Source organism: Electrophorus electricus, chromosome 9, assembly GCF_041902795.1.
Source record: "Electrophorus electricus isolate QZ-2024a chromosome 9, ASM4190279v1, whole genome shotgun sequence".
Taxonomy (NCBI): Eukaryota; Metazoa; Chordata; class Actinopteri; order Gymnotiformes; family Gymnotidae; genus Electrophorus; species Electrophorus electricus.
In genome coordinates, this window is record NC_137505.1 from 15,072,676 (window position 1) to 15,092,735 (window position 20,060).

The 20,060-nt window shown below is 42.1% G+C and overlaps 1 long non-coding RNA gene across 1 annotated transcript; it reads right to left on the reverse strand.

Moving 5' to 3' along the window:
- Positions 1 to 315: 315 nt before the first annotated feature.
- Positions 316 to 10,457, reverse strand: LOC118240802 (uncharacterized). The gene is made up of 3 exons (XR_014125200.1): positions 10,408 to 10,457; positions 2,463 to 2,572; positions 316 to 386 (listed from the first exon to the last, which is right to left on the reverse strand). It is a non-coding gene; the product is annotated as an uncharacterized LOC118240802 (long non-coding RNA).
- Positions 10,458 to 20,060: the final 9,603 nt, after the last annotated feature.

Genomic DNA, 20,060 nt, shown 5'->3' on the forward strand with positions numbered 1-20,060 from the left:
GCCACAATGGACACTCTGTCGCCACAGTCCCCGCTAATTTTATTTGCCTGCGAGGTAGCACAGAAAATTCCCCAAGAATTCCTGTGATGAGGATTTGCCCCCGGTGCTTGGGAGAAAAAAAGAACATACGTGTGTGTGTGTGTGTGTGTGTGTGTGTGTGTGTGTGTGTGTGTGTGTGTGTGTGTGCGCGTGTGAGAGCACATGTGTATTTGTGTATGGGCAAGTGAATAAATTATCACATATAGACATTGCTTCTGAACAATGGCAGTCTTAAGAAAAAGACACTTAAATGTCAGATGTCGTGTTGTATCCATACATGGAATCCAGTAGCCCAACAGCACAATGATCTTTATCAGGATATGCTGGACAGATCTTCAGAATCCAAGCTGCACAAACCATTAAAAAAAATTTAAACAGTTCAAAAACATAAAATATTCATGGTTAACAATAGTCCAATGATTGCCCTGTAGTATGCACCCTCACCACGGAACAATGGCAAGAGACTGGAGTTTGAGGAGTTAAAACCTACAGTGAATGATGCAAAGCAAATGTGGGAGTCAAACACAATGTCACATCCAATGAAATCAGGGCTTTGTTTGAGCCATGCCAAGAAGAGGAACTAGCTCTGCTCCATATAGCCACAGTGATTGTGAGATCACATGGATAATCATTTGCGAACGGCCAATTATTAGCAACACTAAATGAAAGTGTGACTTAATGGAAATGGAAACACAGGAACATTTTGCAATCGAATGTTTTTTGGCTCCCATCTAAAATTAGATGCAGGCCTTGATGTGTTTATACCCAGCGTCATTCAGGGTTGCCTCACAAAATTGCAATAAAGAATGCCAGTTTGAGTGCAAGCTTTTCATCTGAGCTCTTAATCTTTGGCACGGGCACTATAAAGCCCTGCCACAACTTTAAGAACATAATCATATTGCTAAAAGGTCTAACTTAGTTTAGGACATTATTTAGGCCCATAATTCCAAAGTATATATAGTACATTGGAAGCACTTAGCAACACTGTGGCTGTTTGGGATACACAGGAAACTTCTGTCCAGCACCTGCACCATCTACTACAAGAGTTTCATTTTGTGTTTGGTTGTTGCCTTTGTGTACCGTTGAAGAAACAAAATGGACACGCACTGAGTACTTGACCTCAATTTTAAAATACCAGAATTCAATTTTAATTCCATTTTAACACAATATAAACACTATATAAACTGTATATTTCACTTTAGGAAATATGCGCATTCACACAGAACACCCTAAAATAATTATTTTATTTTGCAGTCTCCGTATAAGTTCGTATAACATAATCCCCTTGAATGTATTTTTTGAAGCTTCTTGCGTGTTGGCGGTGCCTTTTGCACAGAGGAGTGCCTGAGTGGCGGCTGGGTCTGGCTGCCACGGGGCCTTTGGATCACGCGCACCTCACCATGCAAAAGAAGCCGTCTGCCTCACACAGCAGAGGGCTGTTTGGAGAAAACCGTGGCGTGTGAGGATTCCAGGCATCTGTCTCCCAAAGGAACGTACCACAAAGAGGGTGCAAAGATGAGGAAAGGAAAAGAGATCATGTACATCCTAAAGCTCGGATTTCTTTTCTCTGTATCCATAGAGACAGAGTGAAGTATTGACCAAACATGCTGTCTGTCGCAGGACTCAGGACTGTTACGGGAGGCGCTCTAGCTTCTTCTCCTTCTTTTTTGCCTTCCTTAAGAATTTTGACCTATCTTTGCGTAGATGGACCAAACAGTGAGAATATGTATGGACAAAGAAGCCCTTGTTTAGGTTATCTAAAGAGACTGAATGACGTTAACCAGGGTTATCGAGGGTACTTGTTTCTAATGAGTCTGCTGGCTATAGGCAATGTCCTTTCATAGAATTTCGTCAATCGAGCATGTTTCATCAGCCTTTTCCTGCTAATGAGCTGAGTTAGTTTCAGTGATGCTAAAAATCAGCATATAATTTCAGTGACCTGCAAATCAATGGCAAAGCCTGCTCTGTGGAATCTTTAAAGCCTCTTGCTTAGAGTAAATTTATATTCCATGCCACACGATGCTTTTTTATTCATGACACTTTAAACATGCATGTACATTATATATATTGAAGCAATAAAAACGTGCATTTTATTTGTTTATTTCTTTCTGAGTTGTATGTCACAATGTTTGAAAAGGAAATCATTTCTAGTATCAACCTGATGACTGAAGAAAAGAAATCCATTTGTTCCATGAGCTTTGACCTCCCATGACTGCATAATATTCCATTCCCATTCCTGTTAACATGTTAAGTAATATAAATAATAGCTCTTCAAGTTTTGTTGGAAAATTGTGCTTATTGAACCTTTAAATATCCATCACTGTGGTTTGTTAGATGCTCTATGATATAATTGTGTTGAAACATACCAAACCTCTTGCTCGCCAGGTTTCCACTGGCTAAAGGTGGAACAGCTTACCTCTTACCTCATGCCATCGATAGTCCCATGAGGAAGAGACCAATGGTGAAACCCTCTGAGGGGACGTGGCCTGGTGGCCGCCAGCTGCACCGTCCACCGGGGGGCCGGCTCCACGGGCTGAGCGTGCGGTGAAAGACAGTGAGAGTGAAGTCAACGCTGGGCATGTGAAGCAACAGCGCAAGGTCAGGGGTCAAACTGGGTGGGCGAAGCAGTGGGGCTAGGTCATAGGTTGCTGCAGGCACACACTCTGTCTCACTCACTGGATTAGTAGGTTATGAAGGTCCTAAAGTAGCTCAGCTGTATTTGGGAGCCACTAAGAAGAGGGATTTATGTTCTTCACCTTTACAAAGTAATGGAAAACTGACTTCTGAGTTCAAAGGAACAGTTTCATTGTTTATACAATTTTTCTATTTTTTTTTCAGTTGTGCAGTCATGGCCGCATATGGACACTTTTGAAGTCTTAGTTTTACACACGTTCTCATGCCGCTCTAGCACAACTGTGTCCTGAAATCACATCTGCTATTCAACAATGCTGTTCAGAAAACAAAACAAACCAAAAATAATTATTTCCAGGAGCCTTCTAATGGCATGAATTCGGTGCACTTTAAAATCCAGTATAAGGCTCATATAACAGCTGCTTGCAGATCAGTTTCCAGAAGAGAGAAGTACCCACGATCAGCTGAGCGCTCGTGTGCCTCAGCAGGTCTGGGCTGCGCTGCAGAGTCACCAGCTTGTTTCCGTTAGTACCTGTGTGAGTGTGGGAGCTGGGCCAGCAGCCCTGCATTCCCAGGCCCGCGCTCTCCCAGGCCCGCAGTCCATAAAACTGTCAGTGCTCATGTAGCCTGGCTCACCTTTGCCATGGTTTAAGTCAGCAAATTTCCTCCCCTCTCACCTCACCCGCTTACTCAGTCAGCCCCCAAAAACACACACGCTTTAGAGTTTGGCGGGATCGCGGAGTGCACCATGTCATCCATGGTGTGATTCATGACTGGGCCTTATTAGAAAGAGTGAGTCCCTTGCTAATGTCTGTCAAGCATGGTCAACACATACAAAGATGCTATAAACACTTTGTTAACGTACTGTGTAGCCCTTGTGTAAGTGTCGTTTAACTGAATCACTGATTTCAAACTGTTTATATGTCAGAAATATATTGGTATCTGTGATTAGGAATATTAAAGGGATTTACATGGTGAAGACTGAGATAAATCTTATCATTTGTAACCTCTCCAACAAGAGAATTAACAGCAACAGTCACTAACAATTGCTAATGATTATTTACTGACTGTAAATAAACCAATATTGTGATGATCGCTAAAATGGCTAAATCAGCAAGTAAACTCAGCTGCATCAGCAAATATTTCGGTGCCACACCTCTTTCCCCTTGTTTGCATTACTGACACGCTTGCTTTAATTGGAGTAATGGGATTTTTCAGCGGATGAGTAAAATTATTTATGCAATCTCAAATGTTTTATTCAGCGATGCCAAATTGTAGCCTGCAAATAGCTGGTGTGCTTTAAGTGTGTATGGAGTTTTGATTAGTGGTAAATAAGTCCCTAAGGCCTTCTGTGAGTATTGGACTGGCATACCATCAAATAACCAGAAAGGATTTGTTCATTCCTATACTTAATGTGACCTGGTAAGAGAGATATGCCAGATGGGTGTGCCAGTTCGGCTAAGGGCAATCAGTAATAAAACTATCTCCATCGAGCTTACTTTTCAAGGTTTTTACACTACAGTCCATCTTACAGGCCACCACTAATGTTATTCACTTTTTGACTCAAGCAGTGCCAAAAGAGTCATACGGGAGTCACAAGAGTAATTTTATTGCAAATTTTGTCAATTTTTGTTGACATTAAGTGAGACATGATGATATGGCAAATACTGCCTTATGGCTATAAGAATGCCTATAGTATCTCATTAAAATCATGATGTAAAGGTACACAGTGATCACTGAACCGGAACAGTGCCTTTGCTTTCCACTGTGTCTACTGTGACACCTGAGTCACTTCCTTTTCAGAGATCATGTGATGAGTCCAGCAGTAATATGGGCCTACAGCAGGGTGACGGCAGTGTGACTTCATTAGCCACTGGAGCTACAATCTCCCAAACACAGCCTATAAAAAAATGTAGTGAAGAGTTGTCACTTGTTTTTAACCGTGCACTTTATTTGCAATTTAGATAAGGTTGGCAGTATACAGATGCATATTTTGGCATAGACCTAAATTATCTTCATTTATTTATAATGCACTACAATCATTTATCTATAATGCACTACAATCTACAATTGCACTTTACCCAGACAATGTACTTATGAACCCAAAGTTAAGGGGAAAGAGAGCGAATGAAAGAGAGAGTTCTTGTCAAAGATCCAGATTTTCATACCACACAGGCGTCTCTATTCACAGCACAGTGCAGTGGAGGCATCTGTTTGGCAGAAAACAGCCTTTTTGTGTGCGAGGAGGGAAAGGGGACATTTCAGAGTGATCCTAGCCATAATGGACTACCAAAACACATCCATCTTTGTGCCGACTCACTAAACTGCTTGATGGGACCTGGGCAACATGGCTTTTTGTAATTCCACATAACAACAACAACAACAACAACAACAACAGCGACAGCAACAGCAACAGCAGCAGCAGCAACAACAATAATAATAAAATTGTGACTTTTTTTCTTTTTTGCTCTTGTACCTAGTTACAACCCTAACTGTAAAATATTAATACTGAAGTTTCACGGCCAATATAACATTTATTCCACATTTAAAATATTCTTAGTATTTTTTTTTTTAAATCTTGGAAATAATTTAAAGTGCACGTCTGAAATGTGAAGGTGTTGAGTTTCCTTGGTAGAAATGAAGTTGCAGTTCTAGTGTCTTAAGATGCTACATTACCAGATTATTCCACACTCGGTTTGACTGAACATGTCTCACAGACGTCTCAGTCCTTTCATACTAGCTCTATTGTCACAACAGACCTGGCTATTTTTTCAATCCATGGCCAGAGCTGAGTCCAGGTGTCACATACCGCCACGCACTGCCAGACCCAAGAACCATCAACAATTGCTGGACAATTCAACATAACTCTTTCTATGACCACTTGTCCTTGTGACTGAGGTTACAGAGGCCGTGTGGTGACCTCGACCCACACCAGTGGCAAGCCACAGCATGGAGGCGTGGTTGTTAATCACTCCTGATATGTCCTCTATTTGCCCCAGTAGAGTGTCTCGTCGGGAAGTTCCTTAATGAGCTTAAAGCTCTATTGTGTGGTTAAAGGAGCTGGAGTGTGTGGCAGTAGGGTGAATAACTGGAGAGCTGGGGTCATGTGACCACTCCGGGCCGACAGGGATGTGACGGGTGCTGAGTCGGAGCAGAGGGGATCCAGTGCGTAGTAGCTCTGTGATAGTTTGCATCACATCTCTCATAGCTGCGCAGCTCCATGTAAAGGGCTCTACATGATTGCTAGGCTAACTGGTAGTGAAACTGCAGTGGCTATCAGTGCAGTTAGCTAAGGCTTTTAGGAATAAATAATAGCTAGTGTAGGAGCCACTTATTAGCGAGTTGTTTTTTGTACTTGGCTATAAGTTATTAATTGCTATTAGCAAGGGTAGCTTTTCTGGTGTAACTGTTCTTCTTTTGTCCATAGCGTCTCCCTATATTAATGACTGCATATATATTTTGCCTCTCGCTTATCAATGAGATCAAATTAACAGAGAGAAGAGGATTTTGTTTGTATTTGTGGCGACGGCAGGCTTTTTGTTGTGAATATAGATGGATTATTATATGCTTGCACAGATGGACTGTCATTATGTGCATGTTGCAGCTTAGCAAAAAGTGTAGCTTGTCTAAAGGTAACATTATGTGCTATCTGACTCAACACAGTTATTTACCCAAAGAAGTTCTTGTTTTTAGCAAACCACACCTGGGAACAGACAACCTGGTGTTGGTCATATATGTGGCAATGTCCTGTTGAGCTCCTACTGTGTATTTCAAAACAGCTAGCTTGTGTGTGACAAGCTAGGTAGGCATTTTGTTAAATATGTGCACAGCTGACTTTGAGATATGAGCTCTAGCTAGTTTAAAAATTATTAAAGCGATAGAGCCAACCACATATGATTGTCTTTTAATCAAAAATGACATTCCACAACTGATGCCACAGTGCTATTTAAATTTATTCAGATTCCTTTTGTGAAGAGTATCATTCATCATTGTATTTGATACATGAAGTCCTACTATGCACCAAATATACGATATAGGTACTGGGCATGAGAAATGATCAATGAGTCTAAAACTGACCTCATATTTTCATATAGTAGACATATACAATATTAATTTTGTTATGTTCCCTCTTGCCAAAGCACATGAGCTTGTGAGTGTGACCTTTCCTGAAAGGTGTCCCTCCATGAGATGCTGACATGCAAGACTCTGCAAAGTCTTCATACTCTTGGGACATGCTTGTTTTCTTCTATCAGTAGTTTGCTGTCTGGTTTCAACATATTTGCTCATAAATTCGTTGCCACTGCTTTTCTTTTTGTCAGACCACAGGCTCTCAGTTACTCATCCTGGCTAGATTTATAAATGGGATATTGATTGATTTGCAGGATGTGCACTTATAGAGGTTAACAATGACAAATAAGTAGCTTCTGTTATTCATAAATTAAAGACAAAACATTCATTTCTTGTGTTTCTGGCCATGCAGTAGATTGCCAAATGTTGAGCAGAAGACTGATCCAGACAGTGGAAGTGTGGGATTTCTGTCAAGAAACTGAGTGAGATAATATAATTTAGAACTCATTTCTGATTCTTGTCTCAAAGGGCAAATAAGGTTAGACTACAATTAACATTGTAAGTAAGTTCTTTCACAAACCCTACCTTATGCACCAAAAACAAAGAACAATGGGTTCATGGAGATTTGTATTTTTTAGAAATATATTCTGTAGTAAAACAATTTATATCTGCATTATTGTATTATAAATCCAGTGCACAATGTCAAAAATAGAAATGCTTAACAGTACTTTTTCATGCAATGCTATTAGAACTTCATACATAATTGGAAGGCAAATTATGACATACAGTAAAAGAAAACCCAGGACGCCATCGTGCATCATGTATTTATTTCCAGTGACACGGATTTCAGTGCTAAAGTACAGGACTAGGGACAGGACTAGTCCTAGGATAAGAGCTATGCACACCACACTCACCCATGTGCATATTATTACTTCCTGTTGTGTTCAATCAGGCAGTCCTTCAACTACTTTCCTTTTTTTCAGATTCTTTGTTTACCCTCCTTTTTCCAATCTCCTGATGTCAAAAATAAAATAGAGATGAAAGTACTCTCTGGCCAAGATTAAAGGCTCGCCTTGGACTCGGGCACCCGAGAAACACCTATGAAACAAAGAATTTATGATGACTACTTCCGCCTCCATGGCTTTCATCTCGGTGAGCGAAAACAACAGTAATAGTTTCCCTTTTCCAACTGCTCGGCGACTGCTTGCATGGGCTCCAAGCCCGAGCAGGACTTTCCAGATAGAAAGAACAGCCCTGGCACAAAGTCAAGGTGCCTCCCTGTGCGCTGAGTTTTCACAGCCATAATTGTTGCTTAAAATATTCCCTCTGAAGGGAAGGGAAATAGCCGTGCCATTACTGTCAGGGTTTTGCGTTTGATGTGATTTTTTGCTGTAAATCGGGGGCCGGTTATACATTCCCCTCATGTGCTTTTCAGAAAGGAAGTCAAACAGATGAGAGGAGCTGCCTTGTACTGCATGAAGATGCCTGCTGTCTTTGAAATCGGGATCAGAAAATAAACAGCCTTTCAGGAATCCTCGTTTACCTTACAGCTAATACAAAATGCTTGCTAAATTTGAAATGATGACCATCCGTCACCCAACCAAATCTCGGAGGAAAGCAAATAAAGTGATTCACTTTGTGACACACTCACTTGACTCATCTGTAGTCATTTTGGTATCATGTGATACCCTGCCCAAAGCACACAAGCGGATGGCTTCGGCCCTCTGAAGCAGATCTAAGAGCACCTCTTTCTTTACCGTTACAAATAAAGGCAATGCACTGTCTCTGATCTTACAGCTAAACGTATTAAACGCCTTTTCTGAAAGCATCTCAGATTTCTGTTCCATCCCTAACCCTTGTGCCTCATACACCCAATCATAAATTTGATCCTAAACTATGACCTCTCTCACAGTGCCTGGGTCCATTAGCCACCAGCGGTGATGGCGTCTCGTACGGGGGAGAAGAATAACAAAAGGACCATTCCCACTATCACAAATGCTGGCCACTAAATCCACCGTGCAAGAGAGGCTCGCGCCCAAGTCAAACACATTCGGTCATAACTCAGAAGCCTCTACCTTTTTTCCGCAGACGCACGGTGTAGCATTTCGAGAGTGGCGGCCGGCTGCTCAGTCAACATCGTCTGTTATAACAAGACAGCTGAAGTGGAAGGCGGGGCTGGCTGTGATCCTTCCCCCTCTGCCAAAGGCCCAGGCGATGAGCAGAGGCAGAGCCGCATTCGATTCGTTGTCCCAGCAACCTGGCATCTCTGATCCCCCTACCAACCCCACTAGGCTCTCATACTTTTTCACTTTTATCTTTCTTATTTTTGAAATCCCTGCAGCCAATGGAAACCGCGATCATTCGGCAAGATGTAGCCATCCGCCTCTGTCCCACTCCTGCCTTCCACTCACATTCCAGCCTGAGTGAGGGTTTGTTTTTCACTTCCCTTTTCGGAAGAATAAAAGTACCAAGAATAGTGTCTCCATAAAAATGCGGAGAAACAAAAGCATATGACCCTGTCTAGAGGACTAGATACAGTTACGCCCACGTGTCCAACAAAAGAATGAATTAAGATCAGTACTACTAATACAGTCATAATATGGCTGCCGCATTATTGGCTCCCTATCACTGTCGACCTCTGTTGATTAGACTCGCAGCAGGGCTGATGAGCTGAGGGGCTATGTATTCAACCCACTCTAACTTCCTTATTTTTCATAAGTGAGAAATGCCTGGAAACATTGATGATGCTGTTTCCACAACAAGCAGTGAAAGGTGGGGTTTAGAGGGGAAACTTTCAGCCTCTGCATTGTCCCGGGTTCTCTCTGCCTATCATTGGTGCGATTTCATACCTGACACCAATCCTTGGCACACAGCTGGCACAGAAGCTTTTGACCATGTTGCCCCGAAACATGGGTAGGCCACAAGTCAGCGAGCTATAAAGAAAGATCTCCCCAGGAAAGCGTCCAAGAATAACAGAGCAGTGAGAACACGATCCTGATAGCACAGCTTATCCCAACTCCGATTCCTCCATAAACAACCCATGCAAAGGAAACCATCTAAAACTCATTTGCCCCGCAAATGAGGGTTTTGGATAAACATTGGCATGAGATTGAAACTGGTGTCTGTGTGGATGTCCTGTGAGGAGTGTGAGGTCTTGAGCTCAGCATGTGACAAGGAGCATGTCACAATGTTTTCCTTTTGAAGAGTCTCAGTTTAAGATTAAGATCAGGTTGACATCTCTCATGTACTACTGCGTGAATGCCTGTGTGAACTCTGAATCTGCATGCAAATGTTCACTTGTTCATTGCGGTTTCAGGGTGCTCTGCTAACTGTAATATGAGATAAGACTGTTGAATCACATGGAAGTACAATATAAAAATATAAGCCATTATTTGTACTGTGCATAGAAAATTATATTGACAAAATGAAATGGTTATTGATGCCATTTCACCGTACCATAAATTTCTATTTGTGCAATGATGGAGTTAGAGCAACAGAAGAATATGTGGCAAAATATATACAAACGTGTTTGTATTCACAATCAGAATATATACAAGTTGCAGACACAAACACGTTTGTAACCAGGGTTGCCGAGGCCTGAGGGTGGCTGTGTCCCTGGGGAAAAGTGCTGTCTTTAAAGGTAAGAAATATAAGGCAAGAAATACTGACCTCCAGAAAATAACCATGAAGGTCTCCTCTGGTCCCTGCCTGCCTCACCACACCACACACTTTGACTCTGGTTTACTTTGGCTTAGACGCTGGGGCTCTGCAGTGAAAATGAAACACCCAACTTGGAATAGTCCATAACGTAACTCTCAGTAGCATAACCACCCACACACCCAGCTCCCTTATTTCATGGCTCTTTTAAAAGTTGTACATAGACTGGCCAGTCTAATAGGTAGATATATAGACAGAGAGGTAGATATATAGACTGATAGGTAGATATATAGACATAGATGTAGATAGATTGACTGATAGGAAGATAACTAAACATAGAGGTAGATATCTAGACAGAAAGGTATACACTGATAGTAGATATATAGACTGATAGGTAGATATCTAGACAGAGGTAGATAGATAGAAAGGTAGAGAGATAGACACAAAGGTAGAGAGATAGACTGATAGATACATATATAGACAGATCAAGAGTCAAGAGGCTTTTTGTCATTCAAGCTACATATGGGTATACTGTGAAATGAAATAGCGTTCCTCTAAGACCACGGTGCAATACAAAAGAAAATAGAGTAAGTGTAAACAGTAATTATGAAATACAGCACCAAAGACAACATATAGGGTAACACCGAGTAAAGTGGGTGGATGTGCAAAGTATGTACCATACTGTGACATTTTCACAGATATGCTCATAGCATAAAGCAGTCACTGTGGTAACAGCCAGTACACCGATTCAAGAACACATGTTGTTAAAGGGATTATGATATTTGTTAAAAATGGGAGAGTAAACCATTGCAGAGTCTGGCTGTAAGGGCCCGATACTTCACTACCTCTTCCCAGGCAGAAGGAAAGAGAAGGTTTTGTGCGTGCAGTGTGTGGGATCATTCACAATGCTAATAGCTTTGTGAAAGTGTTGTAAAATCCATGGTGGAGGGGGGATAGACCCCGAAGATCTTTTCAGCTGTTCTCTGAGCTGTTCTCACTGTTCTCTGCAGGGTCTTGCGGTCCGACAGTGATGCGGCTGCTGAGAAAGTTCTCTTTTGAGGAACATGATGAGGATGGTAGGGGAGGGCTGAGCTTTCCTCAGCTGCCTCAGGAAGTAGATAGGTAGACGGATAGGTAGACGGATAGGTAGACGGATAGGTAGATATATTAGCACAATTCTTCTATTTTAAGAAATAATCTATTTAAACAGGGTAAACTTCCATTCCTGGAGATCCACAGCAAATCAAAGCTCATTTTTCACTTTCTAACAAAACGATATCAGCTTGGGGAAGGGTTTTGAAATATTCACCTGATGAGTCATAGCAGCAAACAATAAATTGTGCAGATGAACCCTTCTACATTAGGATGAACCCTTCTACATTAAAGAAGAAATATGCTACAAGAGGATAGATTCCTTATTATAATTTTAGGGGCAATATATCAAAATATCTCTGAAGAAGATTCCAGAAAGTAGTTGCAGTGTACTATAGAAAAAGATGTAGAAGTTATCAAAATTGTAAGGAAGTACACAAGGTTTCCACAGAAACAGGATGCTTTGGACAAAAGTCCATCAGCTGTGCAAGCAAAGTGCTTCTGAAGGAACCAATTTATGTTCAAAACAGTAATGACATTCATTCCATGTTCTCAGTGTATATATATATATACATGCACACATAAACCTAACTGCTGTCACGTTTCAGTTTATTACTGTACTTATGCTCTGTGCTGAGGCCTGTAAGCGTAGCTGCATTGTTCAGTCCTAATGAACATGGATGTGTCATGGGAACAGCATTTTTTAAAAATGTGCTGCAGTGGTTATAAAGCTCAGGAAAAGGATTCATGGTCTAATGAATAAGAAAAGGCTTAGAGCCTTTCAATGAACTGGCTGCCAGGAGCCAAAAAGTATAGAAAAGGAGGCTGAAATTTGCAGGAAGAAGCGCATAAGCATTAGTTGTGCTTCTGTGCGGATCACATCAACATGACCGATGAAAACGTCCCAGTCTTAAGGCTCACTGTAAGTGAAAACGACACACTGAATGCACTACTAAAGCACATTTTACTTAATCTTGTTAAGACCCCAAGACAAAGCTCATCTCTGAAAGGGCCACAAAGCTCATCTCTGGAGGGGTTGTTGTACATATGCAGCGCTCTGATTGCATCTGTAAGTTCTTTCCTTCTACTTATTTTTAAGGTCTTTGTTAATTGGAACAACCAAGGTGAATTCTTCTCATTTCAAATGGAGAGGAACTCAAACAGCATTGTCCTCTTCAGCCAAAAATATCTGAGCAGTGGATTTTTGTGGTTACACTCTAAGACCGCAATTTCCATAGTTTGTTTAGTTGTTGAATGTGGAGTATTTAGCCTCTTGTTGACATATATTACCATCCAAGTCCTTCAGGAAGTGGAAGGTGTAAGCGACATGGCCAGAAGCCCAAGATCTTCAAATGACCAAAATAAATTCAAAGTGAACCAAGTTTATGTCATTGGGTAATAATACATATTTATCATATCTCAGCCTGCTCTCACCAACAGCTTTTGCTTGCATGGACAGACCAACAGCTTTTGCTTGCTTTAGACATGCAGCTAGTTTTTATGAATTATTGTATCCATCGCTAATCATTGCTGATTATTACATATACCGATATCATTACATACTGATGATTTTTCTGTTGATTGCTACTTATTATTAAATGCAGACATTTTATTTATAGACAACTCACAAGTTCTCTAAAATTGCCAGAAACAAGTTTAATGAAGTCAGTGCAGCTGCAGGGTAGGTACAGTGTATGCAGAATGTGAAACCAGTAGCATTAAGATCTGTTTTCATCTCTCTGTCCCATTCTGTCTCATCTTAGCACTGAAGTTTGGCTTAAATTAGTTCATTCTTTCTTTATTACTGATCAGCTTTCAATATAGCTTATGCTATTAAAAATAAATATAAAAATTAAATATGTAGAGTAAGTATGTAAAAGCAAGAAATGTTCATTAAAGTGTGAAAAAAAGGCCCTAGGCTATTGCAACATTTTTAGTGATGTGTTTTCCCATACTACTGAGCCAACCGTGTTGGTTCTGGGCAATCTCAACAGGACTGTATCTCGCTCCTTCTCTGTTTCTTTCTTTCCCTTTCATACACACACACACACACATACACACACACACACACACACACACACACACACACACACTCAGACTCCTCTTCTCTGATAACGTGACATGCTGTTTAACTCAGCCAGTTTCCTCTTTGACAGACTAACCTGATGTTGTGTTAGAAATAGCACCACATTTCCTCCAGCTGCCCGACAGCGCCGTGAAAAGCCCATTCACTGCTACTCTCTTCCTCCCACTCACTCCCTCATGTATCATCTCTGCTGCTAAATGTACCTGACAGGCCTCTCACAGGTATGCCTAATCCTCCCCTCGAGCCCTCCCTCCCTCCCTCTCTCTCTCTCTCTCTCTCTCTCTCTCTCTCTCTCTCTGCTGTACATCCCTTTGTGGCCAGTGGGATCAAACACACATCCTCTACTCTCTGTGGCAGTGTGTTCTGTTTGCACATGGGGGCCAAAGAGGCCTGTTCTGTTCGTAGCGGTGAAACAAACCAGCAGTGATGTGTGTTTTGCCCCACAGCGCTACAGACATTATGGAGACTAATCGAGGCTTTATCAGTTGTGAAATGAAGATCCCTGTTTCAAAACCACAAGCACGTCATTATGGTGAGGGAATAAACGTAGAAAAAAAGGACTCCATCGTACTCCAGAAATAGGCTTAAATCTATACAAAAAAAAAAAAAAAAACATGGTTAGGATATGGGAGTAATAATTTAACACATTTATATCACATTCATTAAGGACAAGAAAAAAAATTAAACAATCTGAAAAAAAAAAGTACAATAATTCGAACTTACAGAGACCCTAGAAGGATATATCTTAAAGAGTTTGACAAAAGGAAACAGATTTATGTGAATTTCTGGTTACTGCTGGCAAATCAGCAGAAGGTTTGAATTCAAACTGAGACTCTGCTGATTCGCACTAGAGCTGCATGTCCAATGCTGCCAGCACAGAGTGAAACTGGTCCTTCAGCATTGTAATTTAATGGGTTGTTCGTGTTGCTATTGCTGGCTTGCACTTATGTAATGGCGAATTTTAAAAAGCCATCATGGTGTTAGCCTCATGTGACTGACTGCTGGGATCTGATAACGTTTTCCTGCTTAGGTTTGGCCAGCCCTCTCTGTGTCTCGCAGTGTGTATTTGGAAGTGAACGGCCTATGAAGCACACACCGTTGCAGGACTTCCTTCGAGCTGACAAGTGCTACAGCAGTTCCTGAGCGGGTGGTATGTGACGTGTCCTGTGGTAAAACCAGCAGCGTGACATTGCTGGCTCTTCTGCTCCTGGACTATCCTGATAGAGTCCACTTTGTCCGGCTATCGAGCCTTGAACGCGCTTCCGTCTTGAGCAAGCTTCTCTGATAATGACCTTCATACCTCTCCACACACAAATGCAACTCCAAACATGCACACACTCTCTCTCTCACACACATGTGCATGCACTCTTACACGGGGAGCGGGGGAGGTGCTGACAACTCTGACAGGAGTGTGTACAGTAATCAGAGGCCGGGTCACTTCCTGCTTGCTTCCCTCTCTTTCCCATCAACCCTCACCTCTTGGCTTCCTTCTCCAGATTAGCTGTCCTGCTTCCTGAGGTGCGATTACCACTCCACAAGTTCCTCAGCTTTCACTCTTGACTCTGACTCATGTTCACCACAGAGCTACACTGTCTTTGAGGAAGGGAACATACGCTGACATTTTTTTTTCCTAGACTTGTTTTAGCTGACATTAATCTAGTGTTTAAACCTAGTACCTCTAGATTTCAGTTATCAATTATCAATTTAGCACTATGCAATGAGTAATTTATCAAGTTTTTTAGTTTATTATTATGTTCTTTTAACATGTTTAGTCTGACTCTTTTAACTCTATTCTGTTTCAGAGCTCAGGTCTCTTCAGGCTAGGCTCTTTGGACTGGGCTTAAGGCTCATCCAGGCCTTTATGAGATATTTCTGAATGAGTGTATACTTCAGATGTTTCTATAAGTGTATTAAAAAAGAAACCTTGCCAGTCTATGCCTTCCCATGAATGGTCGATGGGTCTCATCACCCTGCAGAATGGCCTGCATGCTCGTGGTCATCTGGAGATGAATTCACCAACCAACTAAAGCATCAGGACAACTATTTACTAGCCTAGTCTACATCTGAGCGAGCTGAACTGAAACTTCCTACTCATCCTCACTGAGCTACTACAGGCGGCTGCACTCTAGTGCACATGATCAGGGTTGCCTTCCCCCTGAAAATCACCTCCAGGCTGTGAGAATCGGCACGCACGTGCATGCCTTCACTGCCCATCTGGAGAGAGCAGATTTCCTGTGGCTCAGGGACACCATGCGTTGTCCTCACACTCACATACTCACTCACACACACACACACACACACACACATACAGGAGTGCATACACACACACACACTCACACACACACACACACACACACACACACACACACACACACGCGAGTGCACACACACACACACACACACATACAGGAGTGCATACACACACACACTCACACACACACACACACATACGCGAGTGCATACACACACACACACACACATACAGGAGTGCATACACACACACACACTCTCACACACACACACATACAGGAGTGCATACACACACACACACTCACACACACACACACACACACACATACGCGAGTGCATACACACACACACACACACACACACATACAGGAGTGCATACATACACACACTCAGACACACACACACACACACACACACACATACGTGAGTGCATACACACACACACACACACACACACACACATACAGGAGTGCATACACACACACACTCACACACACACACACACACACACATACGCGAGTGCATACACACACACACACACACACACATACAGGAGTGCATACACACACACACACTCACACACACACACACGCACACATACGCGAGTGCATACACACACACACTCACACACACACACACACACACGCACACATACGCGAGTGCATACACACACACACACACACACACATATCCATATATACATTGTACATTGTGTATATAAGCATATTATACATATATTGTACATACATTGTTAATATATTTTGTATATATATAGATATATATTTCCCTATACACACCTGTTTTTTTCCTTCAGTTTGGACAGAGCACTCTCAAACCATTTCACTGCGAGTCATACCGTGTATGACTATGTATGTGACAAATAAACCAAACTTGAACACACATACACATGCCCCAGCATCGAGCTTTGAGCTGTTGTCAGGCCTGTTGTTACACAGGGCATCCGGATTGCTTTATCGGTGGACCTGAGACAGCCCGTGTCAGCCCCAAGGAAGCATCTGAGACCACCCCCGTCTGTAAACTTCCCCTCAGGCTGACAGCCTGTCTCTCCATCGGCATGACAGCAGCTCCACTCATCACTCTGTGACCCTTTGATTATGATTCAGGCCTCTCTGTGGGTATCACCTCCCTGGCATGGTGCCACACTGCAACTTTCCCATCCTCACTTGTCACTTGTTTTTAACTTGTTTCCTCTCATGGACAATGAGCTCAAGTTTGTAATTGCTATGGCCCTGCCTGATATATTTTCAACACACTCTGTTTTTCGTATGTAGGTAGACAATGCTGAATATCACCTTGTTATTTCTGAGAACCAACATTTTAACTTGCCACCCTTCTTGGACATTGCACAGTATATTACGTTAACCTTGTGCATTTGTTCTCTTTGTGGTTGGAAACGGGTTATTGTTACTGTAATTATGACTTTTAGGAAGTTTCCTGTGAAAGCTAAAATTATTACACAATAACACTTGTGCTTTGATAGTGGCTACAGTGGATGTTTTTTATTTAATTTTTTTTTACTGCAGCTTGTACAAGGGCTATGTTGCTGGCCTTCAAAAACACTTCAAAATGACACTTTCACTTTTGGTTCATGATTTGGAAATGCAGTTATGGTGCTGGTAATATTCATTTCATTTCTCTATCACTCTAATGCTAAGTTTGCTGACATAACAGCAAGAACACTCGGAAGATGTTCACAGTGTTTTCCTGTTGTGCAAAAAGGCCCTGACTGCACCAGTGACTGCTTACGTCCCTGACTGTACAGTTTAATCGCATGCTATATAAATGCTGAATCTGCAGCAAAGCAGGTTTCATTCATTGTTCAGATGAACATGACCTTTGAAGCCCACTGCTTACCCTGCCTGTTTGTTTTCAAGTTGACTAAGAGCTTCCTCTCACTTGCACTCATGCGGCAGGTGTCTTGTTAATGGGGGTTAGTCACCCGAAGGCCTCTCTGGAAGTAAATGCTGGCCACACAATAGTGTCACCACTGCAGAGTCAAGTGGCAGCTAAGCCCCGCCCTTCAGGTGAAGAGCTTTTCTAAGGGAATGAGTATTAAGAGCGAAGCTCCTTCACACACTTCGGTGGCATTTCGCTCATGGGCTGCATTTGTCTTTGAGACTACCCCCCCACCCCCTGCTGGGGTTCGGTGTTCTTCTCACTGCTGCATTTGCTGGAATCTCCTTTGTTGGTTTCCATCTGGCTCAGCAAGCTGAGGAAAAATCATGGCAGTAAAAGCACAGACACTGCTAATCACAGCCCTTTACATTTTAGGACTTTGGCAATTGACAAACAAAATATTTATTGGCAGACTTTCACAGAGGTCAACTTTTTAAAGAGAGATATTAAAAAGAGATGAAATAAAACAGAGAGCTGGACTAAATGGTACTGTTTTTGACAAACATGTCAAAAATGCATTTAAATTAAGTAAAACAGGGTTTGAGGATTTCTCACGGCTTCTATGGTAGACCACATGGGCAAGCGAATCTGTGTTTTTGTGGATATGGGTGTAAGGCACTTCACTTCTTTATTGCTATTTTGTCATGGCTCTTCAGACTACAAAGAACATTGTTTGAAGCTTAAGGGCTCATTCAGTGTGCACAAAATGCCCTCCTGATTAAAAGGTTCCACCCAGAACCCAAAAACCCCATCAAGAACCCTTCACAAACCACTTTTAAGAGAGTGTATGACAATGTCATGACAGCGTCACCCACAATTATGTGACTTGGTATGAATGGTAATTACTGTAATTAAATGTGCTTGTTCCACTTCTGCCACACTTGTTTGTGCAACCTCTGGACCAGGTGCAGAATCAGGAGAGTTTAGAAGACTTGTAATGTGTCTAGCAGTAGTCAGGCATTTTCATTTCAGCTTTCCTGTCTCCTTGAAAATAACCATGGTATGCTGTGGGGAGAATTTATAACCAGGACTTATGTGCACCAAGTTATGGGATCATGACCATGTGCTGCACCGGGTGCACTGGTGCATGCACATGAGCACTGTTGCATGCACTGGTGCATATAAAGTCAACACCAGACCAGACTTCCCAAGACCCTGCTCCTTAAGACTCTGTTCTGGTCGGACGTGGTGTGCTCATGACACCGGGTTGGTGAACAGGCTTCTTGCCAGCGCACATATGCTAACCAACAGTTATGTACTCTAATGTTAATAAAATATGTACTCTAATGTTAATAAAATACAAATGTTAATGGTTTGCTAGGTGGAGTAATCTGCAATGGTGACATTTGAGCTACTGTAATCTGAAGATGTGTTACACAGGGAGAGAGGGAGAGAGAGAGAGAGAGAGAGAGAGAGAGAGAGAGAGTGAGAGAGAGAGAGCAGGAGAGGGATGGATGGTAAGGGATAGGAGGATTTATTCTAATCAGAGTGGATGCTGATGTATAAAACCCCTCATTAAGCTTAGGCCAGCTACAGCCCTTCTACCACCCCCCTGCTCTCATGGAGGGGAGGGAACTATGTCTGGGTGTCAATTGTGCAGGAAAAGAAGTGCCTTCTTCAGTTGTTGTTTTATATATTGGGCATCATTTTATCCAGTAGGCACGCTGCCTAAAGTGGCACTTGGTCTACGCTATAATGAGAGTGTGATACAGTGCAATTTTGTGTTACTTTTATAGTGTGAGATCCTACATCTTGCCATTGACAAGTTAATATTTGCAAAAGCATGAGAGTGGCTTTTGAGGCCGTGACTGAAGGGGTAGGTTTGACGGACGCGCTGCACAACATTAGATAAACTAAAGCAGAACAAATGCCTTGATCACACAAGGGAGATCAGCACTGGGTCATGTCTTTACCAATAGACCGTACAATATGTCTCCATCTCCCAGAAGCTCTTAAAGACCCTTGGGCACACTTGGGTCAAAGGGCAAAGTCCAGGTCAGAGCACCCCCCCCACCCCATCCTTTTACAAGATCACTGATACCATCTGAATATGGGTTTTTTGGCTTGAAATGAAATTAATTGAAAATGATAAATGAAATCTTTGAGCATGACAGCATAGGACCCGTAGTACTCACAAACCTACTACTGACCACTAATAACACAGATAACCACACCCTACAAACCAGTATAGGATGCCGTCCTGTTTCTTTTCTAATACAACAAGTGCAATCACACCCACTGGATCCTCAAGCAGAAGCTCCAGTTCTGCTGTATGCTGTAAGATGATAGAGGAACCATATGCCCCCCGAATATAACACTC